At 45.0% G+C, this 27,601-nt stretch overlaps 1 protein-coding gene across 1 annotated transcript in view; it reads left to right on the forward strand.

The window, feature by feature from the left end:
• The window catches only part of cnot9 (CCR4-NOT transcription complex subunit 9), a 68,030-nt gene that overhangs the window by 21,931 nt on the left and 18,498 nt on the right, over positions 1–27,601 (forward strand). The window lies entirely within an intron of this gene.

A 27,601-nucleotide genomic window follows, 5' to 3' on the forward strand; every position in this document is an offset into this window, starting at 1 on the left:
CCTCACATAAATGATTCAACGCCTTTCTGCTAAAGTGGAAAATCATTTTGGGATTAATTCAATTCATTGTAAATAAAATCACTTAATTGACAATAGGAAATGCAAACCAATTGCATTAGCAGTGATAAAATCACTTAATTGACAATAGGAAATGCAAGCCAATTGCATTAGCAGTGATTCCTTACGTCAAGAAGGTCACATTCACTACAATTTTATCAGATCTTGTGTCTAACTAGATCTTACAGCATTAGGCTTTAAATAAAATTTGTAAATGAATGGCCAAAGTCTTGAATCAGATAAAATAGCTCCTTGTCTTCATATTCTGATGGTCTTAAATTGAAGTTGATCTTACCTCAGGCCGCGTAGGATGGTGTGCTTCTTCAAGATACTTACCTCGCCATGACTTCTCGGTTGTTCTTCACATCTCAGTGTGGCTCATCATAGCATAGCATGGGGAAAAAACATAAAATCTAGGTAGCCAGTTAATTTTGCATGAAAAACAATCATTTCTTATCATCTAACCCTAACTAACCTTACTGTCATGCATTTGTCCTAATAAACTAATCTACACTGTAGCACTCAACACTTTGATGACCATTGTTACTCAGCTGATAGAGGTGTGCCTTGCCTGATGTCCTGTCGTACAGAACCTGTGAGTCGCTTTGGATAAAAGTGTCAGCTAAATGATCAATGTTGTTGATATCTTGTACATTTAGATAATTGTGCTGCAATTTTGGTGGTTGATAATTTTGCAGTCATGGAAAGTATTAGTTGTTAAAAGAATAGTCTAAGGAATAGTCATGCATGTTATTGGTTATAAACAGAGAATAGAAGGAGGGGATTGTAAGTAGTTGTTTTCATCATTAATCTTTCATCTCGGGCACTTCTCTAATTCATGTGCCTCTTGCAAAGAGATGATGAAAACGACTGGTTAGTTATTGTTAGTATGGGAGTTAGGTAGATTTTCATAACTGCAAATTCATCATCTGTAACTAATTCATGTTAATTAAGTGGTTCTCTGTTGCCATCCACCGCCAGGTGAGTCCACCAAGTCGGTGGTCACGAGTGCAGGCATTTGCATTGCTTTGTCTCCCAAGTGCCCACTCTGAAGAATTTACATGTGGGTATTTGGATGTAGATTTGTTCCAAATGGTCAATCGATTGTCTCTCAGCTCTGCACTGTCTCTCGGTTGACATGCAAATTGTTGGATTTTCTGTCTTTTGTGATACAATTTGGGTGTAGTCATTCACTGTTTTGCATCTCGCCTCAGAGCCAGATCTGTAAATACAAACACATGTTAATTTTCCACTCTTTTCTAAGACCATCTGTTCTCCTTGATTGTCTGTGAGCTTAACAAAACATCAGCTATTTCTCATCCATCCTGTCCTAGGATGTAATGATAGTGTTTATCATTTATCAATCATATCGCATATGTACACAAGCATCATATGAATGTGGAACCACACATTTTGAATCATGTTTAAAAATGTCTTACAATGGAAAGGGCTAGTTATCTTTCATTGGTTCTTTAGATAAACACATTAACTCAAGTGAATATAACCTAAACATCTTACTTTTAAACATAATCTATGTTGTTTGTGTTCCAAGTTTTCAACATTGAAAGCTTATAAAGCCTAATCTAACGCTGTTTATGTGGACTACAAGGTACGCCCACAGATGTATTATAATTCTGAAACAGACATTGTAATTAGCTTTCTGTGACTTATAATGTGTAAATTAAAGCAACATAAACACTCAAGTGATCTGAGATAGTTGTAATTTACTGTAACTGAGATGATAGTACAGTTTCTACGTCAAATGACTCCCTTTTCTTGACTCCTTTTTTATCACAACCAGTACTGAATTTGCAAATCTGGTATGTCATAAATGTACAGATGTAGCAGTACTGACTATCTGTATGTCATGTATGTCATAATATGTCCTGATAAATAGAAAATGGGGGACCCTGATGTAAACAAGACTAAAGTCTCTCTCTGGTCTGCATCCCCTTAACAATTGTGTGTATTGAGCTGTACTGTATTGTACCCATTCTGCAATCTGTTAATAAAGTTTTCAATCAATCAATCAAAGCATCTATATTTATGATTTTCATACTCACCGGGGAAAGCTGCAATGTTCGGTTCGTTTCTCCGGTGGTCTGGGATGGTGCAACCTGCATCTCGCCACTGCAACTCAACATTTTCCAATGGCAGCGCGCACATATATATACAAATAAAACATATACTACACATGGATTTCACGCACCCTTGGCCTTGGGTACATTACACTTTACGTTCGCTTATGGATAGTTTAATATAAAATAATAACTTCACGGCACGCATAGCGTCACGTCATTGCTCCATGCGATGTTCGTGTGTTCTCATTCGCCTCGGAAATAACGCTTTGCAATTCATACAGTATTTTTCCACGAGCTCTCAATAGCCTGGAATTCCTATACCAGCGTTTTGTTACCGAATGAACGTGCCTGTGCATATGTGAAACGTAAACAAACTGAAACGATAAAACTATACTTCCCCAAATGGCCGTTCCCGTGGGCCGGTGTTCTGCGGAATCCGGAAATTACTATCCTAGTTTGTTCCCGTGAACTGCACTTCAATGTTATTCTTTGTATAACGGTAACTCGTCTCTCAATGCTCGTCGCGCTATCCGCAGCCGGTTCTTGACTCAATAAAGCAACGCGACGGGTCCTATAATACTTGTGCACATACGAACGAGACTTAAACAGACAAACAAACAATAATACATATAAGTTAACGTGTGTGTATATCTGACTGTATTGGATCGCTTTACGTTTAGTCGACCAACATCTGTTGCGACAAGGCATTCATACCCTTGATATATAACTACACATCGTTATTAAAATCATAACGACCGAACCTGACTTCGAAATTTACCAGCGATATATTAGATTGTAGAAATCGTCGGAAAGGAGAGACGCACAATTTCTATCTTGCAACCACACCAAGTAAGTAGTGTGTCATTTATTATCTTCTTAGCACAAGTGACAGCTGTCAGATCTATGCCGTTCTAAACTCTGACAGCTCCTCGTCACCAAAAACATTTTATGAATGACATTCCACCAGCGCGTCTTCTCTAAGCCCAACCCCCAACCAACCTCATTAAAGTGACAGTGCCCCATCAATACATCAAAACAATCTAATGGTGAATTATGTCCATAGCACCCACTACATACGTCCCCCCAGAATTCATCATAACAAAAGAAGTCAATGAACAGGAGGGCGGAGAACCCTGCCATAACGGCTCCGCCTAACCCCTGTAGCGGCCGGCACCGCTGTAGGGAAAACCTTAAGGGCCCTACGGCCACTCGGGCACAGGATAGGTGGCGAGGGGGTCTTGTGGGCCTTACTCGGAAGACTGGGCAAGGTAGGGGGTCGTCCCCGCCGTGGGGGCTGGGCCAGTCCAACAGGTTTGCCCAAGTCCACATGAGCCGGTTTAAGGCGGTCTATGGAAATGTGTTCCAGCTTCCCGCCCATGTCCACCACAAAGTACTTGTCTCCAGCCTCCTGGACACGGAACGGACCGTCGTATGGAGGTTTCAAGGGGTCCCGGTGGGCATCGTGACGGATGAAAACATATTCCGCTGACTGCAGACTTGTAGGGACGTGCGACCGGGGAAGGCCGTGCTGTGAGGTGGGGACCGGCATGAATACCTTAGCCTTCTCCAGAAGTGCTGTCCGCTGCTGGGCTGCACACCAGGGGGCAGTAATGTTAGGGATGAAATCCCCTGGCACCCGCAGAGGCTGACCGTAAACCAGCTCAGCCGAGGAGGTCTGAAGTCGAACCAGCCGCTGTCAGTAAGGCTGGCCCGAAGTGCTGCTTTCATTGAGCGGTGAAAGCGCTCGCATAACCCATTGGCCTGCGGGTGGTATGACGTAGTCCGGTGTAGCTTCACGCCCAGGCTCTTGGCGACCGTGTTCCAGAGCTCGGACGTGAACTGTGGGCCCCGGTCTGAAGAGAGGTCGGCTGGAGTGCCAAACCGGGCGACCCAGGTTCCAATAAAGGCTCTGGCCACCTCGGCGGACGTCGTGCCTGACAGTGGAACTGCCTCTGGCCAACGGGTAGTCCTGTCTACCATAGTAAAGAGGTAACTGAAGCCGTGTGAGGGGGGCAGGGGGCCCACTAGGTCCACGTTCACGTGGTCGAACCTCCTTTCAGGTACAGGGAAGTGCTGCAGGGGGGCCTTGGTGTGACGGTACACTTTAGCGCGCTGGCACTCCAAACAGGAGTCAGCCCAGTCTCTTACATCTTTTCTAAGCCCAGGCCAGACAAACTTGGCGGACACTAGCCTCTGCGTAGGTTTCTTTCCCGGGTGGGAGAGGCCGTGAACCGCGTCATAAACACGCCGCCTCCATCCTGTGGGAACGATGGGGCGGGCCTGTCCCATAGAGACATCACACAGGAGTGTGGTGCCAGCGCTGTCAAAAACCACATCCTCTAACCGCAGGCTTGAGGTGGCTGACCTGAAATCCTGCACTTCAGGGTCGGTAGCCTGGTCCGCCGCCATACCGGTGTAATCCAGCCCCAAGTGGATGGCGCCCACTACAGCCCGGGAGAGGCAGTCTGCGACAAGGTTTGCTTTACCTGCCACATGTTGAATGTCAGTAGTGAACTCTGAGACATATGAGAGCTGTCGCTGTTGACGGGCGGACCATGGCTCAGACACCTTGGCCATGGCGAACGTCAGCGGCTTGTGATCCACGAAGGCCGTGAACTGGCGGGCCTCCAGCAGGAAACGAAAATGGCGGATGGCAAGGTAGAGGCCGAGGAGCTCCCGATCGAAGGTGCTATACCTCCGCTCGCTGGGGCTTAACTGGCGGCTGAAAAAAGCGAGCGGCTGACAAGCCCCGCCTACCCACTGTTCAAACACTGCGCCCACGGCAAAATCTGAGGCGTCGGTGGTGATGGAGATTGGGGCCTTAAAGGAAGGATGTGCCAGCATGGTGGCGTTGGCTAGGGCAGCCTTGGCATCCAGAAAAGCTTTGTCTCTCTCTGCAGACCAGTCGACCGCATGTTTTGGCGCTTTACCCCTAAGGGCCTCATACAACGGCCGCATAATCCGAGCCGCCTGGGGAATAAAGCGGTGATAAAAGTTGATCATTCCGAGAAACTCCTGCAGTGACCTAACCGTGGGCGGCCGGGGAAAATTCATCACCGCCTCCACCTTCATGGGAAGAGGGACCGCTCCCTCTTTAGTGACTCTGTGCCCCAGGAAGTCAATGGTCGACCGCCCAAACTGGCATTTGGCTGGGTTGATTATCAGTCCATGCTCATTTAGCCGCTCAAAAAGCATCCTGAGGTGGGACATGTGCTCAGCCTTAGAGGCGCTGGCTATGAGGATATCATCCAAGTATACAAAAATAAAATCCAAGTCTCGTAGCACAGAGTCCATAAGGCGCTGGAACGTCTGTGCAGCGTTTTTGAGGCCGAATGGCATGCGCAGAAACTCAAATAGTCCAAATGGAGTTATGACTGCTGTTTTGGGGACATCCAGCGGTTGGACGGGCACCTGATGATACCCACGCACAAGGTCCACCTTGGAAAACATTAATTTCCCTGAAAGGCGGGCAGAAAAGTCCTGAATGTGCGGGACTGGGTACCGGTCCGGCGTCGTAGCATCGTTGAGCCGGCGGTAATCCCCACACGGGCGCCACCCGCCTCCCGGCTTGGGGACAATGTGGAGGGGGGAGGCCCATGGGCTGTCGGAGCGACGGACAATGCCGAGGCGTTCCATGTTCTCGAACTCTGCCTTGGCAATGCTGAGCTTGACCGGGTCGAGGCGCCGAGCCCGGGCATAGACTGGAGGGCCGGTCGTGGCGATATGATGTTCCACTCCATGCTTGGCTGTAGATGATGAGAACGTGGGCCGCGTGAGGCCCGGGAACTCGGCGAGGAGGTGTTGAAACTCATCTGCGGCGGAGAGCATGCTAGAGAGTCTGATGGAGTCTGCACCCCCAAGCGCACCAGCATAAGAGCAGAATGTAATGGCATCAATTAAGCGGCAATTTTTAACATCCACTAACAGTCCATAATCACACAAAAAATCAGCGCCTAGAAGAGGGACGGCTACATTAGCTGTGATAAAGTCCCAGCCAAACCGTTGGCCACTAAAACACATTTCGACATACCTGGTGCCGTATGTGCGGATGGGGGTGCCGTTGGCGGCCTCCATGGGGGGTCCGTGTCCGCCGGATAGGATGTCCACTCTAGAAGCCGGCAAGACGCTCCTCTGCGCGCCCGTGTCGCACATGAAACGCCGCCCGGAGATGGTGTCCTGGACAAACAGTAGCCTGCCAGCCTGACCGACGCTCATGGCCACTAACGAGCGCCGGCCCGGGCATTTCCCGGCCCACTGAAGCTGCACGGCGGGCGGCACTGCTTGGCTTTAGGTCCAAACCGTGCATGATAATAACACAGCCCCGCGTTCGCGTCACGCTGCTGGCGAGGGGCTGTCGCTGCGGCGGTGAAGTTCCAGTCTCCCGGCGGTGAAACAAAGGCTTGGGTTGGGAAAACTGCCGCTGCACAGTGCTGTTGACCAGCCAAAAAAAACTTATCAGCCTCCTCGGCCAGAGCGCGGCAATCGTCTATAGTGGTGTTGGCCAGAGCGGCCCGAACCGGAGAAGGCAGCTGACGCAGGAAAAGTTGCATGAAAAGGAAATCAGGCTTGTGCTCTCCCAATAAATCCAGCATCTTATCCATGAGCTCCGATGGCTTGCTATCACCGAGCCCTTGCAAAGAAAACAATCGGCTGGCCCGCTCGGTATCGGAAAGTTCGAATGTCTTTAACAGATGAGACTTGATCGTGAGATATTTATCTCGAGCCGGAGGGTTCTTTAGGAGGCTCACCACTCTGCTGGCTGTCGAACTTCCCAGGGCTGATACCACATAATAATATCTTGTTGTATCCGAGGTAATCTCACGCAGCTCGAACTGTGCCTCCGTTTGCGCAAACCATGCCGAGGCTGACGACTCCCAGAACTCAGGTAATTTCAGTGAAACTGCGTTCGTAGACATGTTGCCGCGGAAGCGTCTTCAAAACGTATAACAGGGTCACCACTGTAGAAATCGTCGGAAAGGAGAGACGCACAATTTCTATCTTGCAACCACACCAAGTAAGTAGTGTGTCATTTATTATCTTCTTAGCACAAGTGACAGCTGTCAGATCTATGCCGTTCTAAACTCTGACAGCTCCTCGTCACCAAAAACATTTTATGAATGACATTCCACCAGCGCGTCTTCTCTAAGCCCAACCCCCAACCAACCTCATTAAAGTGACAGTGCCCCATCAATACATCAAAACAATCTAATGGTGAATTATGTCCATAGCACCCACTACAAGATTATATATACCTTTTAATCATACTCTCGGCCTCTTAACCCGCGACTAACGTCCTGTTTAATGTACTTTCCGCGACTGATGTCCCGTTTAATGTACATTTACGTACTCCCGGGACATCGCGTAATCATGTACTAACTAGGACATCGCGTGATCATCTTCCCGCTATCTGTATTGATCAATTGGTTAATTTAATCCAAAATACATCGTTTTCAGGAAATGGAAGAGATTGTGAGCTTAGTTTGAGGTTGAAACAATGAATATTATGACGCTACTCTGGTAATTTCTAATTATGATTCCATCAGCTTCTCGGTTCTACTTCCCGCCTCTTTGCAAAGGAATCACAGAACGTTTTTAACAGAGTAGCGTTTTCCAAGGATATCACATCATAATAAGCTCACGTATCTATTTTGTTGCCTATATTTTTAGTCTGCATCAGCTAGACTAGGGGTAGCAATCCAACAACCTGTGTTGTGTGCCTTAACTTTTGGTCGGCTCCGACTCGACCTGGAATAGCACTTCAACCTTTGTGCCTAAACTTTTTGGGACTAGCACATATAACCCATCCTTTCAGAACCTCCTGATAAGGACCCAGGTGCACGCGCGCCCTGGTAACGATTCTCAATACAGATCAGATATATTAATGCACATTATTCTACTCAGCCATGATCTCAATATTGGACAACATTCTGTAATATTCACCTGGCACAGAGAAAAGCGGGAAGGTTTCAATTCCTTTCCATACATTTTTGGTCGACCATCCTATTATACTCACTTTTCTCTGTATAGTTGAATGATACAGCACGCCGGGAGGACGCAAAAAGTCTGTCACAAGTTCGTAGACGCCAATTGTGGGATATTTGTGGATATCCTGATGAAGAATGTCTCAGTCAACCGAGGCTTGGATAATAACAAGGTTTATTAACCAAACAGATAGAATACATAGAGAGAATGGCTGAGGCTCTCGCCCCAGGTGATCAGCTGAAATCCCCCAGGTAAGACCCTCATTGTGGTCGGGAAGAGCCCTTTATAGTTCAACAAAGGGGGTGTGTGGTCCCATTTGATAGGTCAGATGGGGGGGAGGGGGTACAGGTTTGGGGGACACAGGGGAGGGGGGTGTCTTATTCCACAGAGAGGGGGGGGGGCACAGGTAAAGGGAACACAGGGGAGGGGGATATATTTACATGAGGACATATTATACCACAATATGTATATACAATGGGGGAAATAAGTATTGAACACATCAGCATTTTGTCCCGTAAATATATTTCCAATGTGGCCATTCAAGTGAAATTTTCACCAGACTTTGGTATTAACTCAGGGAATCCAGACAAACAATCTAAACATTAAAGTCCATACATAAATAAAGTTATGTGTAATAAATAGGGATGCTCGATATTGGCTTTTTTACCTATACCGATATTGTCCAACTCTTAATTTCCGATACAGATATCAACCGATACCGATATATGCAGGGTTTCCCCCCCCAAAAAATTGAATAATTTCAGGTAATTAACCAGCCGCTGTCAGTAAGGCTGGCCCGAAGTGCTGCTTTCATTGAGCGGTGAAAGCGCTCGCATAACCCATTGGCCTGCGGGTGGTATGACGTAGTCCGGTGTAGCTTCACGCCCAGGCTCTTGGCGACCGTGTTCCAGAGCTCGGACGTGAACTGTGGGCCCCGGTCTGAAGAGAGGTCGGCTGGAGTGCCAAACCGGGCGACCCAGGTTCCAATAAAGGCTCTGGCCACCTCGGCGGACGTCGTGCCTGACAGTGGAACTGCCTCTGGCCAACGGGTAGTCCTGTCTACCATAGTAAAGAGGTAACTGAAGCCGTGTGAGGGGGGCAGGGGGCCCACTAGGTCCACGTTCACGTGGTCGAACCTCCTTTCAGGTACAGGGAAGTGCTGCAGGGGGGCCTTGGTGTGACGGTACACTTTAGCGCGCTGGCACTCCAAACAGGAGTCAGCCCAGTCTCTTACATCTTTTCTAAGCCCAGGCCAGACAAACTTGGCGGACACTAGCCTCTGCGTAGGTTTCTTTCCCGGGTGGGAGAGGCCGTGAACCGCGTCATAAACACGCCGCCTCCATCCTGTGGGAACGATGGGGCGGGCCTGTCCCATAGAGACATCACACAGGAGTGTGGTGCCAGCGCTGTCAAAAACCACATCCTCTAACCGCAGGCTTGAGGTGGCTGACCTGAAATCCTGCACTTCAGGGTCGGTAGCCTGGTCCGCCGCCATACCGGTGTAATCCAGCCCCAAGTGGATGGCGCCCACTACAGCCCGGGAGAGGCAGTCTGCGACAAGGTTTGCTTTACCTGCCACATGTTGAATGTCAGTAGTGAACTCTGAGACATATGAGAGCTGTCGCTGTTGACGGGCGGACCATGGCTCAGACACCTTGGCCATGGCGAACGTCAGCGGCTTGTGATCCACGAAGGCCGTGAACTGGCGGGCCTCCAGCAGGAAACGAAAATGGCGGATGGCAAGGTAGAGGCCGAGGAGCTCCCGATCGAAGGTGCTATACCTCCGCTCGCTGGGGCTTAACTGGCGGCTGAAAAAAGCGAGCGGCTGACAAGCCCCGCCTACCCACTGTTCAAACACTGCGCCCACGGCAAAATCTGAGGCGTCGGTGGTGATGGAGATTGGGGCCTTAAAGGAAGGATGTGCCAGCATGGTGGCGTTGGCTAGGGCAGCCTTGGCATCCAGAAAAGCTTTGTCTCTCTCTGCAGACCAGTCGACCGCATGTTTTGGCGCTTTACCCCTAAGGGCCTCATACAACGGCCGCATAATCCGAGCCGCCTGGGGAATAAAGCGGTGATAAAAGTTGATCATTCCGAGAAACTCCTGCAGTGACCTAACCGTGGGCGGCCGGGGAAAATTCATCACCGCCTCCACCTTCATGGGAAGAGGGACCGCTCCCTCTTTAGTGACTCTGTGCCCCAGGAAGTCAATGGTCGACCGCCCAAACTGGCATTTGGCTGGGTTGATTATCAGTCCATGCTCATTTAGCCGCTCAAAAAGCATCCTGAGGTGGGACATGTGCTCAGCCTTAGAGGCGCTGGCTATGAGGATATCATCCAAGTATACAAAAATAAAATCCAAGTCTCGTAGCACAGAGTCCATAAGGCGCTGGAACGTCTGTGCAGCGTTTTTGAGGCCGAATGGCATGCGCAGAAACTCAAATAGTCCAAATGGAGTTATGACTGCTGTTTTGGGGACATCCAGCGGTTGGACGGGCACCTGATGATACCCACGCACAAGGTCCACCTTGGAAAACATTAATTTCCCTGAAAGGCGGGCAGAAAAGTCCTGAATGTGCGGGACTGGGTACCGGTCCGGCGTCGTAGCATCGTTGAGCCGGCGGTAATCCCCACACGGGCGCCACCCGCCTCCCGGCTTGGGGACAATGTGGAGGGGGGAGGCCCATGGGCTGTCGGAGCGACGGACAATGCCGAGGCGTTCCATGTTCTCGAACTCTGCCTTGGCAATGCTGAGCTTGACCGGGTCGAGGCGCCGAGCCCGGGCATAGACTGGAGGGCCGGTCGTGGCGATATGATGTTCCACTCCATGCTTGGCTGTAGATGATGAGAACGTGGGCCGCGTGAGGCCCGGGAACTCGGCGAGGAGGTGTTGAAACTCATCTGCGGCGGAGAGCATGCTAGAGAGTCTGATGGAGTCTGCACCCCCAAGCGCACCAGCATAAGAGCAGAATGTAATGGCATCAATTAAGCGGCAATTTTTAACATCCACTAACAGTCCATAATCACACAAAAAATCAGCGCCTAGAAGAGGGACGGCTACATTAGCTGTGATAAAGTCCCAGCCAAACCGTTGGCCACTAAAACACATTTCGACATACCTGGTGCCGTATGTGCGGATGGGGGTGCCGTTGGCGGCCTCCATGGGGGGTCCGTGTCCGCCGGATAGGATGTCCACTCTAGAAGCCGGCAAGACGCTCCTCTGCGCGCCCGTGTCGCACATGAAACGCCGCCCGGAGATGGTGTCCTGGACAAACAGTAGCCTGCCAGCCTGACCGACGCTCATGGCCACTAACGAGCGCCGGCCCGGGCATTTCCCGGCCCACTGAAGCTGCACGGCGGGCGGCACTGCTTGGCTTTAGGTCCAAACCGTGCATGATAATAACACAGCCCCGCGTTCGCGTCACGCTGCTGGCGAGGGGCTGTCGCTGCGGCGGTGAAGTTCCAGTCTCCCGGCGGTGAAACAAAGGCTTGGGTTGGGAAAACTGCCGCTGCACAGTGCTGTTGACCAGCCAAAAAAAACTTATCAGCCTCCTCGGCCAGAGCGCGGCAATCGTCTATAGTGGTGTTGGCCAGAGCGGCCCGAACCGGAGAAGGCAGCTGACGCAGGAAAAGTTGCATGAAAAGGAAATCAGGCTTGTGCTCTCCCAATAAATCCAGCATCTTATCCATGAGCTCCGATGGCTTGCTATCACCGAGCCCTTGCAAAGAAAACAATCGGCTGGCCCGCTCGGTATCGGAAAGTTCGAATGTCTTTAACAGATGAGACTTGATCGTGAGATATTTATCTCGAGCCGGAGGGTTCTTTAGGAGGCTCACCACTCTGCTGGCTGTCGAACTTCCCAGGGCTGATACCACATAATAATATCTTGTTGTATCCGAGGTAATCTCACGCAGCTCGAACTGTGCCTCCGTTTGCGCAAACCATGCCGAGGCTGACGACTCCCAGAACTCAGGTAATTTCAGTGAAACTGCGTTCGTAGACATGTTGCCGCGGAAGCGTCTTCAAAACGTATAACAGGGTCACCACTGTAGAAATCGTCGGAAAGGAGAGACGCACAATTTCTATCTTGCAACCACACCAAGTAAGTAGTGTGTCATTTATTATCTTCTTAGCACAAGTGACAGCTGTCAGATCTATGCCGTTCTAAACTCTGACAGCTCCTCGTCACCAAAAACATTTTATGAATGACATTCCACCAGCGCGTCTTCTCTAAGCCCAACCCCCAACCAACCTCATTAAAGTGACAGTGCCCCATCAATACATCAAAACAATCTAATGGTGAATTATGTCCATAGCACCCACTACAAGATTATATATACCTTTTAATCATACTCTCGGCCTCTTAACCCGCGACTAACGTCCTGTTTAATGTACTTTCCGCGACTGATGTCCCGTTTAATGTACATTTACGTACTCCCGGGACATCGCGTAATCATGTACTAACTAGGACATCGCGTGATCATCTTCCCGCTATCTGTATTGATCAATTGGTTAATTTAATCCAAAATACATCGTTTTCAGGAAATGGAAGAGATTGTGAGCTTAGTTTGAGGTTGAAACAATGAATATTATGACGCTACTCTGGTAATTTCTAATTATGATTCCATCAGCTTCTCGGTTCTACTTCCCGCCTCTTTGCAAAGGAATCACAGAACGTTTTTAACAGAGTAGCGTTTTCCAAGGATATCACATCATAATAAGCTCACGTATCTATTTTGTTGCCTATATTTTTAGTCTGCATCAGCTAGACTAGGGGTAGCAATCCAACAACCTGTGTTGTGTGCCTTAACTTTTGGTCGGCTCCGACTCGACCTGGAATAGCACTTCAACCTTTGTGCCTAAACTTTTTGGGACTAGCACATATAACCCATCCTTTCAGAACCTCCTGATAAGGACCCAGGTGCACGCGCGCCCTGGTAACGATTCTCAATACAGATCAGATATATTAATGCACATTATTCTACTCAGCCATGATCTCAATATTGGACAACATTCTGTAATATTCACCTGGCACAGAGAAAAGCGGGAAGGTTTCAATTCCTTTCCATACATTTTTGGTCGACCATCCTATTATACTCACTTTTCTCTGTATAGTTGAATGATACAGCACGCCGGGAGGACGCAAAAAGTCTGTCACAAGTTCGTAGACGCCAATTGTGGGATATTTGTGGATATCCTGATGAAGAATGTCTCAGTCAACCGAGGCTTGGATAATAACAAGGTTTATTAACCAAACAGATAGAATACATAGAGAGAATGGCTGAGGCTCTCGCCCCAGGTGATCAGCTGAAATCCCCCAGGTAAGACCCTCATTGTGGTCGGGAAGAGCCCTTTATAGTTCAACAAAGGGGGTGTGTGGTCCCATTTGATAGGTCAGATGGGGGGGAGGGGGTACAGGTTTGGGGGACACAGGGGAGGGGGGTGTCTTATTCCACAGAGAGGGGGGGGGGCACAGGTAAAGGGAACACAGGGGAGGGGGATATATTTACATGAGGACATATTATACCACAATATGTATATACAATGGGGGAAATAAGTATTGAACACATCAGCATTTTGTCCCGTAAATATATTTCCAATGTGGCCATTCAAGTGAAATTTTCACCAGACTTTGGTATTAACTCAGGGAATCCAGACAAACAATCTAAACATTAAAGTCCATACATAAATAAAGTTATGTGTAATAAATAGGGATGCTCGATATTGGCTTTTTTACCTATACCGATATTGTCCAACTCTTAATTTCCGATACAGATATCAACCGATACCGATATATGCAGGGTTTCCCCCCCCAAAAAATTGAATAATTTCAGGTAATTAACATTACATATCTCTTGTTGTGGAATTAACACAACATTATGCATACTTTTGACAATAAATAAAATCAGAATTTGTTCTTACTTGCTTGCCTGGGTAAATAAAGGTTATAGAAATGTAAAAAATACAAATACATTTTTTTTTAAATATTTTTTTGAAAACCGATACCGATATTTTCCGATATCACATTTGAATGACGATATCGGCCGATAATATCGGTAGGCCGATAATATCGGACATCCCTAGTAATAAAGTGGAATGACATAGGAAAAAAGTATTGAACACACTAACTGAAATTAATTCAATACTTAGTGGAGAAGCCTTTGTTTGTAATGACAGCTCCAAGGATGCTTTCTGTATGATGTAACTAATCACCCGCAGTATTCAGGTGTGATTTTGGCCCATTCCTCTACACAGATTGTCTTTAAATCTTGAAGATTGCGGAGGGGCCTCTTGTGAATCTGGATCTTCAGATGCTTCCACAAATGTTCAATTGGGTTTAAGTCAGGTGATTGACTGGGCCATTCCAACAAGTTGATTTTCTTTCTCTGAAATCAACTGCAAGTTTCCTTTGCTGTATGCTTTGGATTGTTGTCATGGTGGAAGGTCCACCCATGTGTCATCCTCAGCATCCACAGTATGGCTCTCTGCAGACCAGGTGAGTACACAGCTGAGCAAGTTACACGCAGGCAAGGCTGCAGGTCCTGATGGGGTGAGCCCAAAGGTACTCAAAACCTGTGCCTCTCAGCTGTGTGATGTGCTCCAGTTCATATTCAATATGAGCCTGAGGCTGCAGAGAGTCCCGACACTGGAAAACCTCCTGTGTGGTCCCTGTCCCCAAGTGCCCGCGTCCCAGCACGTCCAAGGACTACAGGCCGGTGGCTCTAACCTCTCATATAATGAAGACCATGGGAGGTTAGTCCTGGAGCAACTCCGCCCGGTGACCAAACCCCACCTAGACCCACTCCAGTTCGCCTACCAGCCCCGACTGTGGGTAGAGGATGCTGTCATCTACCTGCTGAACCGAGCCTACACTCACCTAGACAAGCCGGGGAGCACTGTGAGAATCATGTTCTTTGACTTCTCCAGTGCTTTCGATACCATAATGCCTAGGCTACTGGGTGAGAAGTTGGAGGCGATGCAAGTAGAGGCCCCCCTGGTGTCCTGGGTTGTGGACTATCTGACGGGAAGACCACAGTACGTGCGCCTATGGAGCTGTGTGTCAGACAGACTGGTCAGCAACACCGGGGCCCCGCAGGGGACAGTCCTCTCTCCCTTCCTCTTCACTGTCTACACCAACGACTTCCACTATCGGTCAGAGTCCTGCCACCTTCAGAAGTTTTCTGATGACTCTGCGATAGTGGGATGTATAAAGGACGGTGACGAGAGGGAATACCGGGAACTGGTAGTGGACTTTGTCACATGGTGCGATAAAAACCACCTGCAGCTAAATGTGGCGAAGACCAAGGAACTGGTTGTGGAGCTGGGGAGGAGGAGGAGTGCACCTGTGACTAGGGATGGGTACCTTTCACATTTGAACCGATACCGGTACCGGTACCTGTGAATCCATACCGGTACCCAACGGTACCTTTTTTTGGTACTTTAGTCTCAAGAAATTTTATTTAACTACCTCAGTCATAAAAAAAAATCCAAACTTCAAATAACTACAATTTCGACAGTTTTCGGCTTGTCATTGCTCCGACTGCTTTGTTGTTGAATCAAGTCAAATCCTAGGTAAGCATATATTGTGCGTGTGAACGTTGACATGAAAAGAAAAAAGTAAAAAAAAAAAAAAGTAAAAAAAAAAAAAAAAAAAAAATCATTTTTTTTTTCGGTTTCTCACTTGATTCGATACTCGGTAGTACCGACGTGTTTCGGTTCGGTACCTCAAAAGTACCGAATTCGGTACCCATCCCTACCTGTGACCCCCGTTTCCATCAGGGGAGTTGATGTGGACATGGTTGAGGTGTACAAATACCTCGGTGTGCACATCGACAACAAACTGAACGGGTCAAAACATGCAGAAGCACTATACAAGAAGGGCCACAGCCGACTCTACTTCCTCAGAAGGCTGAGATCCTTCAATGTCTGTACAAGGATGTTGAGGATGTTCTATGAGTCGGTGGTGGCGGGCGCCTTCTTGTACGCTGTGACCTGCTGGGGCAGCGGACTGAGAGCAGTGGACACAACCAGGCTGGATAAGCTGGTCAGGAAGGCCAGCAGCGTGGTTGGGGTGGAGCTGGACTCTCTAGCGAGGGTGGCGGAGAGGAGGAGCCTCGCTAAGCTCCAGGCCATCAGGGAAAACCCCACCCACCCACTATACACAGACTTGGCTGACAGGAGGAGCATGTTCAGTGCTAGGCTCACACTACCCAAATGCAGCACTGAACGGCACAGGAAGTCCTTCATTCCAACAGCCATCAGACTATATAATGCATCACTGTGCCTCACTGCATCACTGAGCACAGAGCGGCAGCTCAATAGTGGCAGGAGGACGCGCCTAGCGGCCTCCAGGCTCCATAACAGGGGGCAGCGACGGCTGCCAGACATTGATCTAGGTCTTATTGGAACCCAAGGAGGACAATACACTACCTAAAGCATACTGCACCTTGTGACACTGAATACTGGAATATATATTTCATATTTCATTTAGTTAGATTTAAATTATAATTATATTGACCAAATTGTTTACCCCATGCTCAGTATGCTCAGTATATTCTTACTGTATTTATTTCTGTATATTTTATTTCATTTCATTTTATCCTATTTTATTTTACTCTACTCTTATCCTAGGCAACTTGATTTGATTTGTGTTATTATTCTAATTTGTGACCTGTCCTGTCTAAATGTTTAAATGGTGAGCGATTTGCATTGTCTAATTTCCCACGGGATAATGAAAGTATTTCTATTCTATTCTATTCTATTCTGGTGGATGGCAGCAGGTTAATCTCAAGAATCTCTCTGTACATGGCTCCATTCATTGTTCCTTCAATGCTATGAAGTCTGCCAGTACCAGGAGAGGAGAAGCAGCCCCACACCATGATATTTCCACCTCCAAACTTCACTGTTGGTAGTGTTATTCGGGTAATGTGCACTGCCATTTCTCCTCCAAACATGGTGTGTTGTGTGACAGCTTGAAAGTAACATTTTGGTCTCATCTGACCAGAGTACATGCTCCCAGTAATTCACTGACTTGTCCAAATGTTGTTAGGCAAACTTTAAACAAGCTTCAAGTTGTGGAGTCTTGCGGGCTGAGCACGCACAGAGGCCATGGCGGTGGAGTGCATTGCCTATAGTCCTTTCTGTCACAGTTGTACCTGCTGCCTCCAAGTCTTTCTGGAGCTCTTTCCTAGTGGTCCATGGCTCTCTGGCTACTCTTCTAAGTATCCTTCTGACTCCCTGATCAGAAATGTTGCGAGGAGCACCTGTGCATGGCTGGTTGATGATGGAGTGATGTTGCTTCCACTTATGGATAATGCCCCCAATGGTGCTTACTGGAAGATTCTGAAGTTGTGAAATACGTCTTTAGCCAATTCTATGTTCATAATTTACAACAATCTGTTTGTGAAGGTCTTGAGAGCTCTTTGCTTTTACCCATCATTTGATGTTTCTTGTGTGGCACCTTGGTAACAAAAAAAAACATTTTATAGCCCATCAATATATTCTAACCCAGTTGACATTATTAGCACAGATATGAGGTAGAGTTGCCTCCTAATTAGTTTTGGTTTTCAGCTAGTTCCTTGCCTTTCCTTGCTGTGGTGTACTGCTTTTTCTTAGTGTGTCCAATACTTTTTTCCTGTTTCATTCCACTTTATTACACAAGTTGGGTCTCCTCTCCTCTTTCTATCTGCACGAGAAGCGAGCCGCAGCGACTCAGCGAGCCACACACACACACACACATACACATACGGGTACTTATTAATAAGGGAGGTACCTGTCCGTGGCTCCGTGTTGAAGCACGGAGGACACAGACCGAGCTCTGCGCTCATCATGGCGGAGAGAACAAAACGAAAGTCTGGGTACACTTTACGAAAGTCGATGCCGACAACGCACGTTGCCACAAGTGCAATAAAACATTTGCAAGTAAGGGTGGCAATACAAGCAATTTGTCAAAACATCTGTTGTCAAAACATAACATTAGTCTGCAGAAATGCGCCGTTTTCGACTGCTTTGCTCGCAGTGTTCCATCTCCATCCACGTCCACTGCAGGTAAGCCAAGAGATACAGTTAGCTAGGCTAATAACAAATTATTACGAATAGGCTAATAAATAAAATATAATTGCTTAGCTAATTGTTTAGCTACAAATATATTTGAAAGATGACAACTTTTTATAGATTGTCATTCGTCAGGCTGAGGCTGCAGCCACCATGTCCCAGCCCACCCCTCCTCCCTCTACCACCACCGGTCCCAGCCAAGTCCCTTCACCCTAGCAGCTAGGAAGGATGACAGAGGATAGGGTGAACAGGGCTGTGACCCAGTTTGTTGTCAAAGGCCTGCACCCCTTCTCTACAGTGGAGTCCAAGGGCTTTAGGTAACAACTAATCATTCAGTGTATATAGTTTTATTTTATCTTACATTTGTTGTTTATTATAAAAAGTCTATAATTCAGACATTTAAAACATTGTTGCTGAAGAAATAATATTTATTTATTATATTTATTTATAAAGTTATATAAAAACATTGCTGCTGCTGTTGCTGAAGAAATAATATTTATTTATAAAGTTATAAATAATAAAGCAATGTCGATAAAGTACCGAACCGTTAAGCAGTATCGATAAGAGTAGTAGTATCGGGGAGCTCCCGTAGCTCACCGCATATCTCGGCGCTATTTCTGCGTCGGGGAAAACCGTGCTCGTCACGGATCTGGGGGACATGAGTTCGATTCCCGGACCCGCCGTCATTTCTCAGAATGTCTTCCCCTGCTCTACATCCCATTTCAACCTGTTTCTGTCGGTCATGCTTGACCAGAAAAGCGATAAACGCTAAAAAATAAAGTTTAAAAAAAAAAGAGTAGTAGTATCGATAAAATCCTAACGATACCCATCCCTAGGTAGAACACACATATTTTGAATGCCTTCGGCAGACTTCAAATGAGCCATTTTAATCTAGATTAACTCCAGGATTGCAGATAGATTAATCTAGATTAAAAAAATATATCTATGCTCCCTCTAATATATATATATAAATGTGAGAATTGGCTATAATAAGGTAATTTATAAGCCTCCTATTCTATATTCTATAATAATATTTCAAATTGCATTGGTCCGGATGGGAGAATTCAGTACTGTATCTACAGAACCTTCTGTTTAATCATCTTCCCTTTATTCATTTCCTTAGATTTCTTGTACACATTATCTCAAGAAGGTACTGAACGAGATCAGTGGCAGTTTTTAATGTTTGGTCATTATTAGCATGGTGTTATTCACTGTCAAAGATGCAAAGAAAAATCATAATTCATATTCTCCTTGTTTCATCACAATTTAAGCAAGCCTAGTAATAGACACAATATTTCTGACACTGTGAATACATTCCCTGAGGTCCATAGATGTCCCTAGATACCAAGAATATGCAAATGGCCTTGTAGAAGTGGAGCAATATTCCATTTACCTAGGTATATATTTTAGGCGGATTTTCAGAAAATATTCCACGGGTGGAAGAGGAAGTGATGCTCATCAAGTTTCAAGAATCTAAATTGAACTGTAGCAGAGATTACTCTTATCAGGGGATACTTAAGCATTACATCACGCGCAGGAGTGGTTTGTGAACAATAAACCATGCCTAGGGGTGGTCGTTAGACCCCCCTAGGCATGGTTTATTGTTCACAAATCACGACTGCAAGTGGTGTAAAGCTTTTATACAACTGCCACATTCATCCAACCTTATTTCTATACAATAAACACACATTAATCGAAGATTTATTGAAAAAACCATACGCCAGAAAAAGTAGTTCCCACAACTACAAAAAAGACAATTTGCCTCCATGTGGAAGCAGATCGGAAGTGCATCCAACCAACTAACACATCCAACTGTGTATTATTGGAATGATTGAGAGAAGTTGCCTCATGTGGAAGCAGCTTGAAGTGCATCCAACCAACTAACACATCCAACTGTGTATTATTGGAATGATTGATTGAAAATGTTATTACCAGATGCAGAATGGGTACAATACAGTACGGCTCAATACACACAATTGTTAAGGGAATGCAGACCTACTTTCCATAGAACTTCATTCTTAGATGCTTCTATAGAAAGTAGGTAAAACAAATTAAAAAGTTTTCTTTGCCCTATAGGAAAAAAACGTTTTCTTCGCCCTATTCTTTTATTTATTTTTTTAAACCTACTGTAGAGGGCCTAAACTTAACCAGTTGGAAACCAAGCGTACAGTAATAAAATTAGCAATCAATCAATCAATCAACTCAATAGGCCATGCTCACTTAGAACAGCGCAGCACCCAGCTCTCTCTCAGTCTGACTATCCCCCACGTTGCAGGCAGTGTGTGTGTGTGTGTGTGTGGGGGGTGTGTGGCGGTGGGTGGAGACTAGAGCGAGCGCTGACAGTCGGAAAAAAAAATTGAAAAAAAAATTGAAAATTAATCAATCAATCAATCCGCGATTTTTCTTTTGTTACAGAATGATTCAAGACCCATCAATTACATCATCCAACATTGTTTAAACGACTAAGACATTCGCTGTGACAGAATCGCTTGATATTTAGTCGTTTAGTCGCTATCAACATATCCATTTGTAAAGATTATTGTCCACCTTCTTGTGATCCGGCGGATTGATGTGATGTGATTCGGTTGTGGGCGGGTCCTGGGCCAGCAAGCGTGGACTGATCGCAATACATACGTGTAAATGGACTGTTTCAGCCAATCAGAATCGAGAAATTCCGGTTTAGCTTTAGAATGGAGTAGGTCGCATGTGACACAGCTGCTCACCCGTTATTTTTTTTTTTCGTTTTAAAAACATATTTATATACCATTAATGCGTTTATAACTTGACGCATATATCAACTGAGACTATCAACTAACTATATTGACCAAAAGAATCGAGATGTCACCAAAGAGAGATAAAACGAGTGCAAAACCAGTCGAAGAGGTCCCGCCGCAGGAATCAGGATTCGTACAGCGGACAGCAGGAAATATAAACTTGACAGCGGCCGCTTCAAGTTCAACCCCATCAAACACCTCCGCAGATACCGAACATATCATCCGGAAAATGGAGGAAATGGGGAAGACAATAACTAGCATAATAACTCAAAAAGTAGATGATATTAAAGAATCTATTGAAGGCTAAATTGATGCGCTGAGAGCGGACGCCGACGCACAGATTAAACGCACCGAGGCTCTGGAAAAAGTAATGGAAGCCCACGAAATCAATTTCACTCGCATCTACAATGAAGTAGAGGTTAACAAAGTTAACCTAACTGCTGAGATGAAGGGGAACTACAAATAAATCAATACGGAGCTCAGCGAAATAACGTTGGAGCTTAAGCGAATCAATGAAGAACAGAAAGCCAAAATATTCGAGATGGAATATCAAAAACGCAAGCTGAATATTCGTATTGTCGGTCTGGACGAATCAGTGAGATGTGCAAACCCTGAAGAGTTTGCCACAGAATTACAGAAAATCTTGGGAACAGAGATCCTTCCTAAAATACCGGAGGTGGATCAGTGCTTCAGATTGGGGACCCGCTCCATTGGCAATAACGCTAAGCCCAGAGTGATATTGGTTATACTGCGCCAAGTCAGAATAAAATAAATGATTATTCGTGAAACTCGCAGGATGAAAGGCAATCTGAAATACATGGAGGTACCAATACACTGCTTTGAAGATTATTGTCGTGATGTAGTGGAACTGCGTGCCAAGTTCAAGACGGTGATGTCTCAACTATACCTGGAGAAATACAGACCCCTACTATTATACCCTGCAATACTTCGCATTGTCGATAAACAAGGAGCAAGGGTTCTCCTCAACTCGCCTGAAGATGCAGCCAAATTCTTGTCTGAACAACACGCAGAATAGTGTATAAATGGCCTTTTAATCTCAGTTATGCAAGGTCACCATATAGTACAATCTTTAATAACCGAGGATTTGGGACAGAGAGACCTACGTGCTCAGAGTTTTTGAATGCTTTCCCCGACGTGTTTATATTATTGCGGACATATTGGATTCAAGATTGGAACACTCCAGAACATACTGGAACATTCAAACAATGTAAAAATGACATATTGGAATAATCTAGAACATCGAAGCATTCTTTGATATATGGAACATTCTGGAATATCAGCAATACGTGGTCATTCACTCTACCAGAAGCCCCTCGGGGGAATAATCAACAGCTATCTAGATGCAGAACCACAGAGCCATCATAGCCGGCCGGCAGAAATATCACTCTACACAACGATCATCGCCCACCCCGGTCAGGGGAAATGCTGCATATACGTATTTAAAAACTGTTTTTATTAATGGGAAATAATTCCACTACTTCTCCAATTTATACTTTAGATGTTTAAGCATAGCAATGCTCTTTTAAGATCTAAGTTAATGTTCTCTTCCATTTACTTGTTTTTTTCTTTTTCATCCGCTCTCTCTGATTTATTGAGGCTCTCTCTTCAGTTCAATACCTTCATATTATTCATGGGTTACTATAAATTACACAAGTTCATATAAAATGTAAGTGATTAGGGCATGACAATTGAAGCTTATTTTTGGTCTTTATTTTTAGTTTATCTCATTTAAATTTGTATTTATTTATTTTTTACGGGAAAGTGGCCAAGCCACAGTCGACATTCTACTTATGGTAGAATTTAGAGTGTTAGATCCTATGGTATACATAGGAATGTTAAGGATAATTGGATCATTCTGGGATATCCGGTGGTGCAAGGGAGGGAGTCATACGCAAAGGTTGTGTTCATGGAACACAATCCTGTACGACTCTCGTGGGAGGGAAGGGTAGGGGATTTTTATTTGTATATATGTATGTTTTTAAGCTCGGCTCTCAACGGGACCTCACTAGTGGGATGTATATCTATTATTGCCTCGCACTCTAGAAGCATTACCAAAAATTACAATGCAACATGTATAGACTATGGCTAGTTTGAATATAATGATATGGAACACCGGGGGAATAAATAACCAACTCAAACGCAAAAGCGTGCTCACACTGATGAAAAAAGAACATGTGGACATTGCTCTGCTAAGCGAAACGCACATTCTAGGGAAAGACATAGATAAATTAGCGGACAACATATACCATAATATCAGTCACTCCTCTATTGGTACGAGAACTCGGGGTGTAGCAATAGTCGTTAAACGTAAGTTGAATATTGTACTAAAGGGAGTATGGTCTGATGTAGAAGGTCGGATAACTATAGCTAAGATTGAACATAAGAACAGGAAAATAGCGTTGATAGCGGTATACGCCCCAAATTTGTACGAAGAAGATTTCTTCACTACATTAACCAATGCAATGTTAGACATTCCCGATTACTCATTTATAATAGGAGCGGATTTTAATGCCATCTGGAACCCAAGGATGGACAAATCTTACCTCGCCTTTTCCAGCGAACAAAAGAATTCATCGAAGGCATTAAAGGATTGGTCAAAGATTACAGGTGTAAATGACTTATGGCGGTTACTTAATCCCACGACCCGAAAGTACTCTTGTCGATCTGTGAGACATAATACACTATCCAGAATAGATTATGTCTTTGCATCACAGAGACTATTTGATAATTATGAAGTGGAAATGATACCCAACGCACTATCAGATCACTGTTATTTACTCCTTAAAGGTACATTTGGTATACTATCCTCCCGAGCCCCAAGATGGCGATTTAACTCGTTGCTGCTTAATAACAAGGAATACATTACACAACTCAAAGAAGCTCTTATAGTATGCCAACGGGAGAATGCAAACTCGGTGCAAGACCCCAGAATAATATGGATGTCGGTAAAGGGAATGATCAAAGACTTCACGGATAGCTTTTCCTCCAAAATGCGCAAGAATCAAAGCACAAAACTGGATGAGCTGGAAACGCTTTACTCAACGTTATTTAATTCTCTGAAATACAACAACTCAACTCGACTAGAAAATCAAGTTAACGTACTAAAAATAGAGATCAATGCCATATACAGACAACAATCGGAAATACAAATACGCAGCACAAGACAACAGCAGTACTCCCATGGTTCCAAACCCAGCCACCTATTAGCCATGCGATTAAGAATTAATGCAACATTTGCAGATATAACTACCATTAGAGCACAACAAGTACTTGTAACAGATCCTGTAAAAATAAACGATACATTCAAAGTATTCTACTCCGACTTATATAAATCAGAAATGGACACATTTCTTAATCAAATTACTCTCCCTAAACTTTCAGAGGATGACGCTAAACAGTTAGAAACACCGATCACACTAGAGGAACTCAAGAAGGCCATAACCGCAATGAAAAGTGGTAAGGCTCCTGGAAGAGACGGTTTCCCATCAGAAATGTACCTTTCTTGTTGGGACATAATTGGCCCCTTATTACTAAATATGATCTTATACTCAGTCAAGGAGGGGAACTTCCATAAAAATTACAATATTGCACTCATAACAGTCCTCCTTAAAAAAGACAAGGACCCCAACGAGTGCGGTAGTTATAGACCTTTAAGCCTCCTCGGAACAGATATCAAACTGTACTCTAAGGTATTAGCCATCAGATTACAAAAGCATATGACGTCTTTAGTTCACCCGGACCAAACTGGCTTCATAGGAGGCCGCCTGATCACTGAGAACATAAGACGTATACTGCACGTACTTGATGCCGACAAGGAGGGCACCATACCTAAGGCGATGCTGTCCCTGGATGCTATGAAGGCCTTTGACAGGCTGGAATGGTCTTATCTGTGGGCAGTGCTAGAAAGGATGGGGTTAGGGAAAGGATTCATCGATATGATTAAAGTATTATACAAAGACCCATCGGCCATGATTACAACAGGCACAATCATCTCCCAGATATTTCCGGTATCACGCTCTGCCAGACAGGGTTGTCCTCTTAGTCCCGGACTGTTCAATCTATCATTAGAGCCTTTAGCACAATATATAAGACAATCCCAATCCATAGAACCAATCGTAATCAAGGGCACACAACAAAACATTTGTTTATATGCGGACGATGTAATATTGTTCATGCAAAACCCCAACACCACATTGCCTCATCTGCTCAAGTTGATTGAGGACTTTGGTGATTTATCGGGATTTAAGATAAATTGGCCGAAGTCGGCTTTCCTTCCACTTAACACCCCTGCAATAAAAGATACAACCCTCCCAGGACAGATACCGATGGTAAAACATTTCAGATGCTTGGGAGTGGAAATATTCCCTACCATAAGACAAACGGTGAAGCACAACTACACAAAAATCCAAAACAAAATCAAAGACGACCTTGATAGATGGGCAAAACTTAACAACACAGTACAAGCACGGATATCAATAGTTAAGATGGATGTACTACCTAAAATCAACTTCTTCAGTTCAATGCTACCGTTACCCCCTCCAGAGGGTTACTGGAAAAGATTACACTCCTCCACATACAAATTTATTTGGAATAACAAACCACCACGTATAAAAAGATCCACCGCACAGAGAAATAAAGCAGATGGTGGCATGGCATTTCCAGATTTTTTCCTATATTTTAAGGCGTACACATTAAGTCCATTGACAACATGGTTTGACTCCCAAGCATTAGCATCCTGGAGAAAAATAGAAGAAAACATAGTAGCCCCACATAGACTGAAGGACATAGCATACACTAAACTACCAATCAAGCACTGTGAACGAAAATTTGGCCCCATAATTACTCATGCGATCCGGATATGGCGTGAATCACAAAAAAAGAAATCCTAACCCACAAAAATGGCACAATCATACTCCCTTATTCAATAACAATGCACTCCTAATTGGAAAACGACCTATAAGATTCCCTATATGGGAAGAGCAAGGCATACACTCATTAGGGGATGTTTTTAACAAACAGGGTTTTTGTAGTGATAAAGAAATACGCAAAAAATTTAATCTCACCAAGTCCACATGGCTTTTTCACAAACAGTTAGAGCTATGTTTGAAGTCTCACGGTGTTCCATTAGACAGACCAATTGAACACCACAGATACCACAAATTCTTCTACGCAAGAGAGACATCGAGAGGTTTTGTTTCAGAATTTTATCATCAATTACTAACGTCCTCGTATGAAACCCTCCAACTTGACTATGTCTGGAGGAGGGATATACCAGACCTGGAAAATGACTTTGATTGGCAAGGAGCCTGGGCAAATGTCCGACTTACATCAAGGAACCCGGATCATCAACAAATCAATCTTAACTATATTCACAGGACATACTTGACTCCTATAAGACTGTGCCGAATGGGGCTTAAACAAGATTCCAAATGCACCCAATGTGCAAATGGGGACGAAGGGACATTTATGCACATGTATTGGGACTGCTCACCAGTTAAGGCATTCTGGAAAGATGTGACCCAACAAATATCAAAACTCGTATCTTGGAATATACCTGTACACCCCTCGGTATTATTATTGAATGATGTTTTTGAGTTTGCAGTGAATCCACAGCTAAAGAGATTGGTTTTATCGGGTATCACAGTAGCCAAAAAGCTGATCGCATCACGCTGGTTTCAACCGGAAAAAATGTGCCGTAAAGTTTGGTTTCTTACATATCTCGATGTAATTTACCATGAAATATCTACAGCAAGAATTCTGGGTCTCAATGAATCCAAAATGTCAATGTGGTTAGAAGTGGTGGAGAGAATAAAAGCTAGCTTATAATGGTAGTGTCTGGTTAGGTGCGAGGGATAGTGGAGGTACTTCTCAAGGTGGGGTCCGGGAGGGGGGGGTTCGAGCTGAGCATATGTGTGTAGTTTTTTTTTAGATAACAGGTATTAGGGGTATATCTTATATAAGACAACTAACTAAAATGTGATCTCATTGGATGTGCCCTGACAATTAATGCTTGTATATCTTATCGTGTGTTGTCATGTTTGTTTATATGTTTGTTTAAAAAATAATAAAAAAATAAAATACAAAAAAAGAATCGAGAAATTTGCATGCCGTTGTATAATGAACAACACAACACACTTCATGCTTCCATGTGCTAGCACTTCACACAACACACTGGGGTTTTGGTCCCTCTGTTTTGTCCTCAATTTAAGAAAACCCATATTTAATGTAGTCAAGTCAAGTCAAGATTTTTAATTGTCACGGCATACAGGTATACAATGAAATGCGGGTGGTCTTGCCCGCAACGATGTGCAATACAGTGGTACAACATATAATAGAATAAAAAAATGAAAAAACAACATTGTGCAGTAAACAGGTAACGGGTAACATGGAGTGACATCTCGGTATCTGTACATAGTGTCGTATTTGCGTTTCGCCATGTTTACAAATGTTTGAATCAATGAGCGCTAACCGCTAACTGATGTGACGACGTTAGTGTTACTGTCGGACAACGCTGGTAGCAAACGGCGACTGCATGCGCGCTGCGTCATGGGAAACGTATGTCCTTCTAAATAAAAAATTCGGTAGACTTCAAAATAAAAACTATAATAAAAAATAAATAAATAAAAATGTTCCCC

The sequence above is a fragment of the Notolepis coatsorum genome (genome assembly GCF_963971535.1).
Source record: "Notolepis coatsorum genome assembly, chromosome: 1".
Taxonomy (NCBI): Eukaryota; Metazoa; Chordata; class Actinopteri; order Aulopiformes; family Paralepididae; genus Notolepis; species Notolepis coatsorum.